Genomic DNA, 18,608 nt, shown 5'->3' on the forward strand with positions numbered 1-18,608 from the left:
TATCATGCTCCTTGACTTCAGAATATACTACACATCTACAGTGATCAAAACATTATGGTACTGGCACAAAAAGAGACATATATATCAATGGAATTGAATAGAGGGCCCAAAAATAAACCCACACTTATGGTCAATCTACGATAAAAAAGGAAAGAATATACAATAGAGAGAAGACTGTCTCTTCAATAAATGATGCTGGGAAAACTGAACAGTCACATGTAAAAAATGAAATTAGAATATTTTCTAACACTGTATACAAAAATAAACTCAAAATGAATCAAAGAGCTAAACTGAAGACCAGAAACCATAAAACTCCTAGAAGAAAACATAGGCAGGACACTCTTTGACATAACTCGTAGCAATAATTTTATGTATCTGCTTCCTAAGGCAAAGGAAACAAAAGCAAAAATGTTTAAATGGGACCTCATTAAACTTAAAAGCTTTCTCACAACAAACCATTGACAAAATGAAAAGACAATCTATAGAATGCGAGAAAATATTTGCAAATCATATGACCAATAAGGGGTTAATATCCAAACTACATAAACAGCTCATATAACTCAACCTTAAAAAAAAATACTCAATTAAAAAAATGGGCAGAAGACCTGAACAGATATTTTTCCAAAGAGGAAATACATATGGCCAACAGGCACATGAAAAGATGCTCAACATCACTAATTATTAGAGAAATGCAAATCAAAACCACAGTGAGATATCACCTCACACCTGTCAGAATGGCCATCATCAAAAAGAACACAAATAACAAATGTGGGCAAGGATATGGAGAAAAAGGAACACTTGTGGACCCTTGGTGGGAATGTAAATTGGTGCAGCCACTGCGGAAAACAGTATGGAGGTTTACGAAAAACTAAAAACAGAACCATCATATGACCCAGCAATTCCACTCCTGGTTATATATCTGAAAAAAAAAAAAAACACTAATTCGATGCACTAATACATACACCCCAATCTTCATGGCAGCATTATTTACAATTGCTAAGATATGGAAACAACCTAAGTGTCCATCAACATATGAATGGATAAAGAAGTTGTGATATATATATATATATATATATATATATATATATATATATATATATATATATATATATATATATATATATATATATATAATGGAGTACTACTCAGTCATTAAAAAGAATGAAATTTTCCCATTTGCAACAACATGGATGGACTTGGAGGCGATTATGCTTATTGAAATAAGTCAGACAGAGAAAGACAAACACTGTATGGTATCACTTATATGTGGAATCTAAAAACTACAACAAGCTACTGAATATAACAAAAACAAACACACTCAGAGATATAGAGAACAAACTAGCTGTTACCAATGGGGAGAGGGAAACGGGGAGGGGCAACACAGGGTTAGGGAATTCAGAGGTACAAACTGTTACATACAAAATAAGCTACAAGGATATGTTGTGTAACACAGAATATAGCCAATATTTTATAATAGCTATAAATGGAGTATAAATTTTAAAAATTGTGAATCACTATATTGTATACCTGTAATTTATATAATATTATACGTCAACTATACTTTATTTTTTTAAAAAGACCACAAATAACAAATGTTGGTGAGACTGTGGAGGAAAGGGAACCCTTGTACACTATTAGTGGGGATGTAAATTGGTGCACCCACTGCAGAAAACAGTGTGGAGTTTCCCCAAACAACTAAAAATAGAACTACCATGTAATCCAGCAATTCCACTCCTGGGTATATATCCAAAGAAAATGAAAACACTAATTCAAAAAGATACATGCACCCCAATGTTTATAGCAGCATTATTTAAAATAGCCAAGATATGGAAGCAACCTAAGTGCCCATCAATAGATGAATGGATAAAGAAGATGTGATATATAAATACACACACGCACACATACGTACACAATGGAAAACTACTCAGCCATAATAACAGAATGAAATTTTGCCATTTGCAACAACACAGATGGACTTGGAGGGTATTATGCTCAGTGAAAGAAGTCAGATGAAGAAAGACAAATATTGTATGTTATCACTTATATGTAAGATCTAAAAAATAAAACAAATGTATAAATATAACAGAAAAGAAACAGACTCAAAGATATAGAGAACAGACTAGTGGTTACCAGTGGGGAGAGGAAAGAGGGGAGGGGCAAAATAGGGGTAGGAGGTTAAGAGGTACAAAGTATCTCATATAAAATAAATAAGCTGGGCTTCCCTGGTGGCGCAGTGGTTGAGAGTCTGCCTGCCAATGCAGGCGACACGGGTTCGAGCCCTGGTCTGGGAGGATCCCACATGCCGCGGAGCAACTGGGCCCGTGAGCCACAATTACTGAGCCTGCGTGTCTGGAGCCTGTTCTCCGCAACAAGAGAGGCCGCGATAGTGAGAGGCCCGTGCACCGCGATGAGGAGTGGCCCCCGCTTGCCACAACTAGAGAAAGCCCTCACACAGAAATGAAGAACCAACACAGCCAAAAATAAATAAATAATTTTAAAAAATAAATAAATAAATAAATAAGTTACAAGGACATATTGCACAGCACAGGGAATATAGTCAATATTTTATAACTATAAATGGAGTATAGTCTGTAAAAATATTGAATCACTATATTTTATATCTGAGGCTAATATAATATTGTAAATCAACTATACATCAATAAAAAAATATTTTAAGAGTATTAAAACACCTCAAACTCTTAGGTACATTTAGATAAAATAGAATTGCTCTTCAAAGTAGTCCTTTCTGTCCCCTTTTTTCCACTTCTTTAGACCTTTAGATCTTTTTCCCCTATTCGCCTCATTTCCATTGTTGCTTGGGCCCCTCAAGCATACTTAATCGTCATTGCCAGCCTCATCCAGAGCCCCTGTGAAGCATTTAACTGTTCGTGGCACCACACCAGTTGCTGTTCCAAGAAAATTATTATTTGTATAGGAGCGGGAGAGGGAGGAGGTGAGCAGCGAGAGAAACTGGACCTCTCTGTAGTTTTAAATCTCAGACTGGACATGCAAACCTGGAAGTGGAAAGGAGAACTAACATCGCTTGGGGACCTAGCATATTCCAGGAACTGTGCCAGGTGCTTCACATAGCTCGTTGCCTCTAACCCTTGCAGCATTCCTAAAGACACAGCCTTTCCCAAAGTGTGTTCCATGTAATATAAGTCCATCCTTGATTCATTCATTCAACCAATGTTTACTGTGTTTTCTCTATGTGCCAGACACTGGTCTTGGTAATGATAAAAGCAAATATATAGCGGCAGTACCAGCTATTTGCCAGATATTTTTTTCTATATGTTAACTCATTTAATCACAACTTTATAAAGAAGACATAATCATTGTCATCCCAATTGTACAGATAAGACCAAGGCACAGGGTTAAGTTCTTGCCCAAAGGCACAAAACTAGTGTGACCGGCAGACTCTCAGATAGCCCCCGACGATCCCTGCCTCCAGGTATTCATGCTTTTGCATGGTCTCTTCCCTTGAATGTGGCTGGGCAAGTGACTGCTTCTAACCAAGAGAATATGGCAAAAGTCACAGGCTGTCACTTCCACGATTAGGCTGTATAAGATTGTGACTTCTCTCTTGTCAGCAGACTTGCTCCCTTGCTGGATTGGAGGAAGCAGGCTGCCATGTTGGAGAGGCCCACACAGCAAGAAACTGACAGCAGCCTCCAGCCATCAGCCCACAGGGAACTCAGTCCTGACAACCACCAGGGGGGCTTGGAAGCACATCCTTCTCCAGCAGAGACTTCAGCTGAGACCCCAACCCTCGTCCAACACCTTGATTGCAGCCTTATGAGGTACACTAAACCAATGACCCAGCTAAGTTCTCCTGGATCCCTGATCCACAGGAACTGTGAGAAAATAAATGTGCATTGTTTTCAGCCACTGGATTTGTGGTGCTTTGTTACACAGCAGTAAACAACTAATACAACTAGTAAGTGGCAAAGCGGGGGCTTGTACTCAGGTAATCTGGCTCCCAAGTCTGTGTCCTTTCCCACTATACTACATCACCTTTCATGTCTAAGGGGATATTCTGTTTGTAAGAAAAAGGCGGTACAATAAATTTGGAAATATGAATATCATACCCACCCCCTTGAAGATTCACATTAATGAAGAGATGTCATAGTAAAAAAATGTAAAAAATGTCATAGTAAAAAAGAGTCTTTATCTGTGCTTGACCTAATGTTGCCCACACTTATCTGATCACATAAATTTTTGTGCATATGACACTGGTAGCACCCTCCCAAACCACGATTCCACAGAAAATGCTGAGACAAGCATAATCCCCATATCTTGCAGATGAGGAAACTGAGACTCAGAAAGGTTAAATAATTCAGAAATCACACATGAAGGTGCTGAGCCTGAATGTGTGGTCTGACGCTAAGACTCGCGTTTTTCCCACTAATCCACCTTGAAAAGGGAAGGGCAGACAAAATGGCCTGGGTGGAGGGGGCGGTGGAGATGAAATAGCCTGAAGAAAGCATCACTTGACTGATCATTATGCACTGTTTAAACCTCAGCCAGTCAGAAATCAGCCAGCCCCACACCCAGAAGCCCTCGGTGCCCAGACCATGTTACCTGTTCAGGCTCACCCCGAGTGGCCACAACAGCAAAATGACTGTGGTGAGAAAGGATGGGTATAAGGTGTGGCCTAGTGAGCAGGTGAGAGGGTGCCTTGGGACCTGTGTCCGGGAATATGCGATCACAACTTTCCTACGTCCCTTGCTTTGCTTGGTCAAACAGGTCCCAAGGCCCTGAGAATCCTACCCAGAAGTGACCTGGTGACCTGTTATAACTAGACTCAGATAGCCATCTAGGCTAGGTGGCCACCTAGAGTCATTCCCTATTTGAGGGAGCTTAGTATTATGGTACCTAATTAGCTCACCTTTAGAACAGACTTTAAGGAAAATGAGGGGAAGGAGAGAGGAACATTGCCAAGTGGCTACACTGTTTCATGCTTGATGCTGAACTTACATTATAGCATTTAATCCTCCTAACAACTTTATGAGGGAGTAACTCTCCTCCCTCCCCCATTCCACAGATGAGAAAAATGAGGTTCACAAAGATTAAGACGCCTGTTCAAGGTAAGTAAATGGCAGAGCCAGAATCCAAATGCAGGTGGGCCTGACTCCAAAGCCCAGGATTCATTTAAATGCAGTTTGGGGCAGGCAGAAATTTGGTAGAAACCCTTTCCCCTCTCTCTGCCTTTCACATAAAGGTAATGAAAATGGATGCTTTGGGAGCTTCTGGAGAACTAGCAGTGCCCTTCCCATGTTTCCAGAAATTTTGGTGCTAAGAACACCTCTACAAAGGGAACATTTTACTTCTTCTGTGAACAAATGTAGAAAAACACCCTCGGAATTAGCTTGGGATGTGAAGGTTTGGTTTCCTTTTAATGGCCATTTATAAATGAAATGAAAGGAGCTATACTTCCTGAAAGAACAGAAGGGGAGTTTTGTCATCAGGATGTCCTGGAAGTTGTGGGGCTAAGACAGAGGTGAGTCCGTCCAGGGCAGAAGTTCTGCCCTGTACAGATGTGTGATTTTGGTACATGATTGGCATACCAATGCCAGCGGATCCACAAACAGCCCTTTGTGCAGACAGGCTGTGAAAGCGGACGGACCAGTTAATATTCTGCGAGGTTATTCCTAGGCTCACATTTCCTTCAGAGAGAGAGTCTTGTAAGACTCAATCACCCCTAGATGGGCAAATAACCATGAATCACTCCATTAATGCACAAGGGAAACTGGAAGAGGAAATTTGCATGTGATGAATTCCCCCCAACTCTGCATCAGGCACTGTGCATACATTACCTTAGGGAAACATCAACCTAAGAGGAGGGTCCTCCCACACCTGCTATCCCCAGTTTATAGTAGAGGAAAGGGAGGCTCTGAGAGGTTAAGTTACCTGTGCAGGACCACTCAGCTAGTCCATGACCAAGCCAGGATCTCACCCAGGTCTGTCTAACTACAAAACTCGCACTCATCCTCTGCACCATGCTACTGCCTAAAGGAAAAAAGGAAAAGGGCAAACCCTGATGGGTCCCAACTGTTTGCACAGTGTCTGTGCTGGCCACTTACATATTCAATGCTTACAGCAATCCTAAAAGGCAGATCTTATTAAACTCGTTTCACAGATGAGAAAGCGAAAGCTCAGAAAGGTTTAGTAAATTGCTACAACATCAGCTGTGATCTGGACCTAGGTCCATCTGACTCCAAATCCTGGAATCTTTCCACCACACCATCAGTACTCATTGACACATTCTGACCCTCTCCCTGCAGCCCTCCACCTCCACTCTCCCACCCCTCTCCACCCTGCTCCTAAAGCACTGGCTCAAAGGAGATGAGAAACAGGGACTGGGGGCTAGACTGGTCATTTGGGCACCAACACGCAGAGGGGGGTTGGGGGATAAATGTTTGTCTCCACCAGCTATGGTGAGAAATGATGGAATCCAGGCCAGAGCTAAGAGTGGTTTTCACCATGGAGTGATGCATATGCGCCAGATGAAGGAGGGGTTTGGGCTACGGAGAAAGCGTGTATTTGTCACCTCTGGTCTAGTGATTGAGCTCACTTAGCTTCAGTGGTCCCATCTGTCAAGTGTGGTCAACTCAACTGTCCCTGAAGGCAATTAACTCTGCAGGTGCACGAGTAGAGGAAGAGGTGGTTTCTGAAGAGAGCAGCACAGTGAGGCAAGTGCCTTTAGCCCAAAGCCAAAATCATTCAAGCACCAAGTGGCTGAAGGAAGTTCACGTCAGACTGTACAAGCTCACTTGACATATTTGCCCTTCCTACTCCACTCTCCCCTCCTCTCAGTTCTAAAAGATCCATGAATGTTATAATTTCTAGTCTGTTTATCTTTGCTTTGATAGAAACCAATTTCCTTCATTTCTGTGTGTCAGATTACATTATATGATTCCCACTTTTAGTTCACTACATCCATTTAGGGAAGCATAAGTGGATGTAGTGAAAATAATGAAACATGTTTTTAAGTAAGTGTTTCAAAAATGAGTCTCCATCTTCTTGCAGTAGGCAAGAGGTCTCAGCCTACTGTTCAGTCTTGTTCTGTTTTCCATTTGATCCCTGCACAGCAGCCTGCCTTGAGTCATGACTCCCTGTCACATCATCCACCCATTTATTTGTTAATCCCCTCATTCACTAAAATATATTTATACATTTATTTATTTATTTAACAATCACCTAGTCATAGACTGTGTTGGTTGCTTGGGAAACACGATCATAGATGAGCAAAAAATAGACACTGTCCTCCTTGCAGAATTTAAAGTCTAGTGGAGGAGAAAGAAATTAATCACATGCATTTTAAAAATGTATAATTAAAACCATGATAAGGGCTTGGAAGGAACAGTACATGATGCTTTAAGAGCAAATAACAGAAGGATCTGACCTAGTTGAAGAAAGTGATGTTAGAGATGAGATCAAAAGAATGGGGTGGCAGGGGGAAGGGGGTGGGGATACCTCTGGGACAAGATCAGATGTGCATTTTGAGAGGATCCCTGGCTACAGTGTAGAGAACAGGCTGGGAGTAGTGGCAGCAGGAGAACATGCACGCTCCAGGGAATAAGAGGAGAGCAGATGGGAGGCTATCACAGAACTCCAGGAAGAAAGTGACGTTACCTTGAACTAGGGTGGTAACTACAGGGAGAGAACAACGGGCAGAGTTATGAGCTATTACAGCGATATCATCAACCAGAGGGTGAAGGAAGGAGGTGCCAAGATTGATTCTGGGGTCTGGGGAACTGGATGGCCGGTAAACGTAGCACTCACTGTGTGCCCAGCACTGTACCCAAGGCCTTGAGAGATACAAAGAGAGCACTGGCCTCGGACTTCCCCCGTGTCCCCTGCCAGACAAAGGCCAGGTTCCATAACCTCTCACACAAACCCCACCTGAGTCATTAGGCCCAATACGAATACTATAACTGCGCCCCTGACTGTGCTCTGAACCCTGACCACGTCCTCTCTGTCCTAGAAAATGCCAGGCCCAGCTCTAGATTCAGTGTAAATGAAATGGGCAAAGGCTCTTGAGCTGGCGTGGAGGTGACCTTCCCTCCGGCACTGACCCACAGCCCCACTCGCAGTCCGGCAGGTCGGCATGGGAGGGTTTGGCTGGCTTGTGACCTTGCTCTCAGTGTCCATTCTGTCCCCGCTTCCATCGGCTTCTCATGCGTTGCCCAGAGCCCCCATCTCAGCCCCTCATCTAGCACCTGCACCTGACGACTGAATTTGGCTCTCCTGGTGTGAATCTTTGTGCCTCATGAGGTCACACATCTGTTCTCCCTCTGGTTCTTTCCATCATCCCTGCAGGGCAGGCTTCTATAATGAAAACAATTGTAAATTGTTAAGTTTACAACTTACAATTAAAATTACATATAAAACTAAATTTACAATTAAAAGCCTTGTGACAAAGAGCATGAGTGCATCAGTTTTGGGTTTTGTTTTGGGGGGGAGAACAGAAAATCTTTACTGGATGAGTGAATGGATTGGGGTGGGTGCTTGCCAGGGAGAGTGCCCACTGGGCTGAAATTCTGAGACTGGAAAGCATCATTTCTTTCTCCTCTGGATGAGAGAGAAGGGACAGTATTTATCAGTCTCTGACGACATCTTCTGCTGACCACAGTGCCCCTTTGAACAGAGGGCAGAGGAAACAGATCTAAAGAAGGTGAATGTGAGGATAGAAGCTTTAAAATGAGCCCGCAGACTTGCTGGAAGTAACAAGATCGAGTGCCTTATGGTCACCACAAGCCCCTTTGGACCTCATAATGACCCTGTTGGGTGTTTTACAGGGAAAAAAACCCCAAACTCAGAAATATTATCTAACCTCTCAGATACCACTTACTTAAAACAGCTAAGTGGGGCCTCAAACTTAGTCTTCTCTCTAAAACCTGGAAGATATTCCTTCTCAAGAAAGTCTACATATCTTTATAGTGGTGACTTCAGAGAAAAATCTAAACACTTTCCATTCCTGCTCTCTGGTAATCTTGAATCATGTAGATAATTGTCACATTCTCACATTACTGTTCTCCCCCAAAACAAAAGAAAACAAAACAAAAAACTGACACACTCATGTTCTTTATCACAGGACCACTGTTTGGGTGCTGAGGGGTACAGAAGTTTAAAAAAACAAAAAGATAGCATCTCTCAAGAAGCCCATGGTCAGGGGAGAAATAGCTAGGTAAACAGACAGGTATCCTATGATAGGACATATACCTTAAGATAAGGCAGGTGGGTGTTTAAGATAGAATGGCAACAGTGAAGAAGAATTTAACCAGGAGTTCAGGAGGTTCACAGAAGAGATGAAGTTTAAAGAGGGCATGGGGCAAATGCAGTCTACCTGCGATCTACATGGGGCTATGAGCAGGAAAGAGCTGTTGAGGACAGGAGGGCTTTCTTAAATCAAAAGGAGCCATGCTGGAAAATAGAGAAAAAGAACTTCCCCCTCTCCTTCTGCTCCTCTCTGGATATTTTCCTGTCAGGCCAGAGACTTTTTCATCACACAGGACTTAAACATTCCTGGATTAGAGAGTGACACAACTCGCTCATGTGAGTTCTTTTAAAAGCATGTTGCTATAAAACTAGTGACCTGGTAAGAGTCCACAATAGGTTGGTTGTCTTCTTTTTTTTTCTTCCTTTTCTTCCCCTGTTACCTGAAATGGACAAACGTGACATATACCACCAACACTGATAAATTAGACAGCCCCAAACCCTGAGCTGAGCAACTTTGGGGAAAGTAAATATTTTTTGCAATTATCATATACACATGCAATAATCAAGGGACAAAGAAATTAGCAAATTAGTCTCATTTTTCTTAGCAGAGCTGTCACCAGCTCCCCACCTCCCTCAGGCTCCCCAGGGTTTGCAATAATTGGTTACCAATCACAAAAATCACAGGTCAGAGGATCCTCCCTCAAGTTCAGTGTGTCCCACAGGCTGGATGGCGGTGGTAAGGTATCCCTCCTCAACAAGGATGGAAAAATTAACGATAAGGCCCAGAAAGAAGTGAGCTTTCTGAGAGCTTGAGACTAGAATCCAAGTGGGAACTTCAGAATCACTAAAAATTGATCCTTTCCCACTGTGAAAATATCTGGAAGTTATTTTAAAGAGACATGCTCTGACCTACTGCTTCTTGAGGAATGGGATCAGAAATCTTCCCATATCAAATGATTGATCAGATCTTAAGAACAGCCAAGGACATCTATTTCCACTGGTCAAGACTCCAAAGTTGAACAGGTGTCATCAGAAAGAGCTGAAATGTACCAGGGGTGATGCAGCTGTAGAATTATGAGTCAATATCCAAATCTCTGCCACTTACTGGCTTGTGACCTTGAACTTACCTCTCTGATCCTTAGTACCTGAAGGATACTAAGCAAAAGGAAGATGCAGATAATAACTCCTAATGTTTTTATGAAGATCAAATGAAATAACCGATGAGAGCATCTGTTGAGCTGTTTGGGTCTTCCTATTAATATTTCTTCCAGGAAGGTCCTTCTGATCATAAATTCCTCGCCAAAGGTTTATGCCTTCAGTGAGACCCTTAAGGGCAGGAAGCACCTCATATTTCTCACTATCCCAAGCAACCAGCAGGATTTCTGAACCTAGCAAGTGCTCAAGAAGTCCAAAATCTAACCATTGACTTAGGAGTTTTGGAAAGAGGGAACAGAAACTAGAGGGGATGAAATTATCAATGCAGTAGTTCAAGATAACTCCCAGAGTTAATGTTTCCAGACAGAAAGTTCCAAGCACCCAGAACAAGGGATGCAAAAAGCCACATACCTAGGCACATCACTATAAAGTCCTGCTTTACCAAGAATAAAAAATAGATTATATCTGACAAAGAATATATGTATATATATATATGTATATATATACACACATATATATATGAATACTTTTCTGTACACCAGAAACTGACATAACATTGGAAATCAACTATACTTCAGTTTAAAAAAAAAATAGATTCTAAAATCTTCCAAAGGAAAAGTTTTTTTTAAGTTACCTTGAAAGTAAATTGAATTAGAATATTACCAGATTTCTCAACAGTAACAATGTATGTCAGAAGAACAATGCCTCAGAATTCTTTGTTTGTTTGTTTGTTTTATTTATATTTGGCTGCATTGGGTCTTCGTTGCTGTGCACGGGCTTTCTCTAGTTGCGGTGAGCATGGGCTACTCTTCATTGCGGTGTGCAGGCTTCTCATTGCAGTGGCTTCTCTTGTTGCGAAGCACGGGCTCTAGGTGCACGGGCTTCAGTAGCTGTGGCACGTGGGCTCAGCAGTTGTGGCTCGCGGGCTCTAGAGCACAGGCTCAGTATTTGTGGCGCACGGGCTTAGTTGCTCTGCGGCATGTGGGGTCTTCCTGGACCAGGGCTCGAACCTGTGTCCCCTGCATTGGCAGGCAGATGCTGCGCCACCAGGGAAGTCCCGCCTCAGAATTCTAAGGGCGTTAATTTTCAGACTCAAGCTGATATTTTCATACACACAAGTTCTTAAGAAATTTGTCTCCAATACACCTTATTTTAGGAGGTTATTTGAGAATGTGCCACAGCAAAACAAAGAACTAAACCAAGAAAATGGAAGATGAAGGACCAGAAAACGAAGGATAACAGCCAAGAGAGCAGTCAAGGAGAATCTCAGAGTCCAGATGGGGCAGAACAAAGGGTTCCAGAAAACAAACACCTGATCTAATGGCACAGCTTGAGGTGGGGGTGAAGGAGATGGATATAAAGGAAGGCAATACAATAAATTAAATGTAATCAAAGTACATTACTTCTTTTTCTTGTTAATAATATTTACTTAGTCATACTAATGGAAATACCATGTAACTGAAAATAACTAAATTACCATATTGGGAGGGTTGAATAGGGGAGGGGAGACTGGTGCAATAGACAAAAATCCTTATTTGTTACAGCAGGAAGTAAACAGAAAATGTCTAAAGATGACAGACCATGAAATAGTAGCATGATATTACTTAGAGATACAGAAGCAACTAGAAGCAACCAGAAGAAAGGGCTAAAGGGATTCAAAATTGCAGCCTCTAAGAAGTAGGACTGAGGGGTAGGAGGGATGAGGAAGGGACTGTTTTTTCATTGTAAACATTTTCCTACCACTTGATTTCTCAACCATGCACAGTATTGCTTTGACAAATATCTTTAAATCTGAGTGAAATATGATATGAAACAATAAATCCGACAGACAAGAGGAAGAACACAAAGCAGCTAATGTATTGAGGGTTTGGGGTAATTGTTTTCTCTCTATTACATTTAGTCATAGTGGTAGAATGAACAAATATACATATATTATACAATTATATATTATATTTTATTATTATATAGTATATAATTATTTTAAATATTATATATTTTATATCTATTTATGTATACTTATATATTAGGCCTAATTTCAGCATATAACACAAAAAATTTTAATTTATTATAAAAAAATTCTGGGAAGATGACAGCAGTGGGATCATAATTTCTCATATCTCCAAATTAAAAAAAAAAAAGAGCAACTAGATAACAAAACCAAAAAAGGACAAAAATGGTCACAATGTGACAAGGTATACTCATAAACCCCAAAATACAAATGAGTGAGGACAAACCACCAACAACCACAAGACCTGAGCACCATCAGCATCAATGTAGGAAGAAGTAAAGAGAAGCCACAGGCCAGCATCTGAGAACAGCAGGACCCTGAAGCAGCCCACAGGTATTCACTAGGAAACACGGAGGGCCAATTGGAAAGCAGCAGCCAAAAACGGGAAGGGTTTAGCCGTCTCCAATACTGCGTGAGTGTAAGGGTCTGTGGTAAAGACAGGGCTTACTGCTAGGACTGGGTCCCCCATGTAGGAGAAACTGCACACCGGAAAGACAGGTCCATAAAACAAAATAAAACTGTGACTGTTCAAATCAAGCTCAAACACATTTTTTAAACTACAAGACATAAAAGAACACTATAAATCAGAAAAAGTCAGAAGTGAGAGGACAGAATTCAGGAAAGACCTGAAAAGAAAAGATAAAAATCATTTCTGAAATAAAGACTGGTCTAGAAGAAACACAAGGTCATATAAGCACAACATGTTTCTTAAGAGAAACAGAAGGTGAAAAACAGGGAAAAAATTAAAATAAAAAGAAATGAAGAAGAGATAAAAAGGATTCAAGAGAAACTGACAAATATTGAAGATAGCCAAAGAAGATCATGATAATAAAGTCCATAAAGAAAAAACCAGAACAAGGGACTAGAACAGGCACAAAAAACTATGATTCAAGAGAACTTTCCTGAAATAAAAAAAGATTTGAAACTTCATATTGAAAGAGTAGACCCTAAACCTGAGAATATAAACCCAGAATGACCAGCACCAAAACATTCTAGAAAAATTACTGGGCTTTTAAAGAAAAAGAAAAATTCCTTTAACAATCTAGAAAATATGAGCACATGATTTAATAAAGGAAAGAAATTCAAATTATTATCAGACTTTTCAACAGCAACACTATATGCCAAAAGGAAATAGAGTAACATATTCAAGATACTCAAGGAAAGAAAGTATGAGCCAGAGACTTTACATCTAGTAAAACTGACCTTCAAGTGTAAAGACTGTTGTTTCGCAACCTCAGGAGTTCCCCTAGGCGAAATTTGAAACTCCCCCCACCCCCTGCCCCCCACAGAGTGCAAGCAGAGATAGAAGAAAGAGGCAGACCCTCCAGATTGCGAGGTGGCAGGTTTAATGAGCAGGGAACTTACCTACAAGGCTTGTCTTGGGTGCCACAAAAAGAGATCTCTGCACTGCTCACCAGAATCTTAAAGTTTATTTAGAGGACTTAGCTGGGTTCAGTCACGGTATTCAGTCCAGTTGGTCTCAGCAACACCTTACCGTCAAGGCTGCTTCCTTGAGGCAGCTTCTAGTGCGAAGAAGGCAGGCGGAACGCACGTTCCAAGCACGGGGAGAGGGGGTGAGGGGGCAGCAGTGAGGAGCCTCCAACTGCCCAGGTCCAGCTCACGGGTCAACCAGCAGTCATGTCCTCTGGATGACCTCATCCAACAAAGACACAGACAAGTGCTACCAACATGCAATAAATTACCCACCTCACCTCCAGTTCTGTCTACTGAACAGGTCTGGAAATAATAACCAACTTCAGTAGTGACTGATTATCACTAGCAACCAGAGTGTGTAGTCTTGAAGCATAATTTCTCATTCAAAGAAACCAGTGATCTCAAAGAAATGGCTTGTTCCAGGCCTGGGGCAGGAAATATGCAAGATGAGCATGGAACATTTTGTCATACTAAATAGTGAGGAAGCTGTATGAAAACCATTAGAGTCATGTCAAAGGACTCAGGGACAAACCTGAAGAAGCTTCCACTGGCCAAAGATGGGACAACTTGAGCTTCAGTGACAATAACTGCAGCAGATTAAAACCCATCAAACATATTTAAATCCATAGATTTGTAATGATACTAATATTAAAAATAAAAAGGTTGGTCACCCTCAGAGGATGATAGAAAACTAATTCATCACCTTGAAAACCAGTGAGTAATGGGGTTAACAGATACAAACTACTATATATAAAATAAATAAGCAACAGGGATATACTGTATAGCACAGGGAATTTTATCCATTATCTTGTAACAACCTATAATGGAATATAATCTGCAAAAATACTGATTTACTTTGCTGTACCCCAGAAACTAACACAATATTGTAAATCAACTCTACCAGAAACTAACACAATATTGTAAATAAACTATACTTCCAAAAAAAAAAAAACCACTAGTGAGTTAAAGGGAAATAACCCAGCACTTATCCTGCCTTTCCTATATGACCGCACCACTGGGTAACCAAATAACAAGTGAGGATATCTCTTTATTAAAGTATTCCAACTAATAATTAAAAGGAAATGATAGGGCTTCCCTAGTGGCGCAGTGGTTGAGAGTCTGCCTGCTAACGCAGGGGACACGGGTTCGGGCCCTGGTCTGGGAAGATCCCACATGCCGCAGAGCAGCTAGGCCCGTGAGCCACAAGTACTGAGCCTACGCGTCTGGAGCCTGTGCTCCGCAACAAGAGAGGCCGCAACAGTGAGAGGCCCGCGCACCGCGATGAAGAGTGGCCCCCGCTTGCCACAACTAGAGAAAGCCCTCGCACAGAAACGAAGACCCAACACAGCCATAAATAAAAAAAAAAAAAAAAAAGGAAATGATAGAATATCGCTATTCTACAACCCCTAAAGGAATTAAGCATAAAAAAGACCACCAGACATTATTCACCTTCTATAGTCATGCCTAAGACCACCCGTAGTTTTGCCAAAGAGATTGACCCTGAGCTCTGATCCAGCCTCTGATCTATCTGCCAATTTATAAGAAATAGAGGAGTGAGGAGTATGCCTAACTGCACCATGAGAATGCAATCAGCAAAGCCCAGACTGTGGGGAACTCTACAAGTCAAATGGTTTGAATTCTTCAACAGAGAAATTGTAAAGGAAAAAAAAAAAGGATGGAGGAGGAATTTACAGATTAAAAGAGACTTAAAAGAAATATCACATTTTTTTAATGGGCAAGACTAAACAATACTCTTTCAGGACATACATTTGCATAATAAAACTAAAAAAGCAAAGACGTGATTACTATAAAAGTCAGGAGAGTGGTTATTTATAGGAAGAGAGGGCACTGGATAGGGACAAGGCATGTGGAGGGGTTCCCGGGGTGGATGGCAAAGTTCTATTTCTTGACCTGGGTGGTGTTTGCCTTATAGTAAATAATTTGGTAAGCCATAGATTTGTCATGTGTGAGTTTTGGTATCTGTGCTTTATTTTTCAATTAAAAATGTGTGATATGCTTAAGTAAAGGTAGTAAATTGGGGATTTTCACACAGGGGTGATGGGAGTATAAACTGATAAGGGTTTTGTAAAGCAATTTAGCCATATCTATCCATATTTCAAATACTGATCTCATGTGCTTTACAGGGTCAGAAGAAAACGAAATAACAAATGTGACTACAGATGGATAAGTGTGAAAGACTATAGAAACACAAGGTAAAGACAAACTCAGGCTGATCAAGCGCCTCATAAATGTCAGGGAGAGTGCTATATTAAGTCCTTTATACATATCATCTCACTGAACCCTTTATAATCTCTGTCAGATAATTATCATTTCAGATGTGGCAACGAAGGCTCAGAGAGGTTTAGTAACCTACCCAGAGTTACCTAGCCAACAAGTAAAGAGCTTTCACTTCAGAAATTACTACTCCAGAGGTAAGAGAATAGGGAAGCACTAGCATCTACCCTGACAATTCGTTGGACATCAAAGAAGAATGAAACCCAGTGCTTTCACTGAACAAAGTGGAATATTCTTGCTGATATATAAAAGCAAGAAGCCCAGAGGCCTTGGATGAGAAATAATCTTTTGTAGAAAGAGTAACAGTGTAAAAACACATTAGTATCTTTTCAGCAACATCATATCACAATACTTGTTATAAGAATTAAATGATTCTGGGCTTCCCTGGTGGCGCAGTGGTTGGGAGTCTGCCTGCCAATGCAGGGGACACGGGTTCGAGTCCTGGTCTGGGAAGATCCCACATGCCGCGGAGCAACTAAGCCCGTGCGCCACAACTGCTGAGCCTGCGCTCTAGAGGCCGCGAGCCACAACTACTGAGCCCGTGTGCCACAACTACTGAAGCACGCGCACCTAGAGCCCGTGCTCCCAACAGAGAAGCCATCGCAATGAGGAGCCTGCACGCTGCAACGAAGAGTAGCTCCTGCTCGCTGCAACTAGAGAAAGCCCGCGCGCAGCAACGAAGACCCAACGCAGCCAAAAATAAAAATAAATAAAATAAAATAAATGTATTTTTAAAAACAAGTGTTTTTAAAAAGAAAGAATTAAATGATTCTGCAGTTTTCAAATGCATAAACATATGATAGGTCTTATTTCAAGTTGGAGGGACTCGAAGTAATTCCACTCGGTAGACATCTAGGTGAACACCCAGCTGAAGGCTCAGTGCTCACACCGCATGGATGAACCCACCAGCCTCACAGCCTCTGAGTGCCCTTCCTGGTCCTCCTGAGAGAGACCTGCATCCCAGAGCCTCTGAGCAACAGGCAGAAGTTTGGCCCTTGGGTTTCCGGAGAAAGCACCAGGCAGAATTTTGGTAAGAGGAGGAGCATCAGGAAGGAGAGAGAATTCACAGACATGAAAGTCAAGCAGGTCCCCAAGGGAAATACCACTCATTCCAGAGGTCACTCTGAGAACAGAAGGAACACTGGACTCAGAGTCAGGACACCTGGGGTCCTGACTGTCATTTACTGGATTTGTGACCTCAGACCAAGTCATTTAACATTTCTGAAACTCAGTCTTCCCAGGGGCATAAAAGGGTTAATAAAAACTGCCCTGCCTACCTCCCCAGGCTGATGAGACAATAATAACAGCTGGCATTTACTGAATGCTTGCCATATGCCAGGCAACAGGACACACGTTTTATATGCTGCAGTACTTCTTAATTCTCCATCAAGCCTCTGGAGTGGCCTCTATTATTGACCCTCTTTTACAGGTGAAGAAACTGAGACTTGGAGAGTGTAAATAATTTGCCCAAGTTAGGGCTGACAGTCTAAAGCAAGTAGATTGACTCTGGGTTCTATGCTCTTAACTGTGATGCTGTACTGCCCCCTGGAGCACATACAGCATAACTAAAAGGACCCTGTGTCCTTAAAACTGTACAACAGGAAGACACACAGTAGGTACCAAATGCCATCTATAATGCAATGTCTCCCCAAGCAAAGCAGAAGGGATGCTTCAAGGACATCTCCAAGTGAAGACTGAGGAATGTAGGGAGATTCAGGAATATGTCCTTCAAACCCTCAAGACAAGACAGACTTGGAAATAGCAGGAGGGGGCGTTGTATCCTCTCCTACCCCACCCCCTTCCCTGTGAGACAGCCAGAGGTGCTCCCTGCACAGAAGAGAGGTCCTGGGAGTTTCCAAGGTTGCACAGGACAGTCTGCTTTTTGCAGAGGAGACAAGAGGAGCCTTCTGAGAGCACAGACTCAAGGTCTTCCAGTGAAAAGAGACAGCGAGCCCCGATGAGCATCCCCAAGGAGAGTGAAGAGCATGGGGTACTGTAGTAGAAACAGCATTAAAGTACAAGTCAGGACACTTGGGTTGGAGTATCAAAACTTGGATCCTAAGTCTAGCTCCAACATTGACAAGTTGTGTGCCCTTGGATAAATCACTCCACTGTCAAGACCAGATGACCTCTAAGGTCCCTACCAAACTTGATTCCTACAGTCCTATCTTCTCTGCTCTGCCTGGGCCATGGGGCCCTTGGATGGAGGAAGGGACTCATTACTTATGATGTCCTTTTTATGGGCAATGTACTGTCAGAGTCTTTTTAAAATAGTAATAGCATTAATATGACATATATCAAGAATTTACTCTGTGCTTGACCCAGTGCTAAACTGCCTTATGTTATGATAAGAAAAGTTATCCAAAACTTGGAAATAAGACAAAATGATTTCACCATCCCTTTATTAGGGCATTGTCTAAGAAAAAAGAGAAGCTGTAGCGTTCTCTCTCCCCAAACTGAGAGGGGGAACGAGGTGGATGGGCAGATCCATCAA

The 18,608-nt window shown here is 41.8% G+C and overlaps 1 pseudogene across 1 annotated transcript in view; it reads right to left on the reverse strand.

Annotated features, from left to right (window-relative positions):
- Positions 1-1,055: 1,055 nt before the first annotated feature.
- The window catches only part of LOC309649851 (diphthamide biosynthesis protein 3 pseudogene), a 185,968-nt pseudogene continuing 168,415 nt past the window's right edge, over positions 1,056-18,608 (reverse strand). Inside the window, exons 3-4 of the transcript XR_014268701.1 lie at positions 2,533-2,690; positions 1,056-2,222 (exon numbers count right to left, since the gene is read on the reverse strand). The product of XR_014268701.1 is annotated as a diphthamide biosynthesis protein 3 pseudogene (transcript). The remainder of the gene's footprint in view (positions 2,223-2,532; positions 2,691-18,608) is intronic.

This window comes from Balaenoptera physalus, assembly GCF_965194825.1.
Source record: "Balaenoptera physalus genome assembly, chromosome: 20".
NCBI lineage: Eukaryota > Metazoa > Chordata > Mammalia > Artiodactyla > Balaenopteridae > Balaenoptera > Balaenoptera physalus.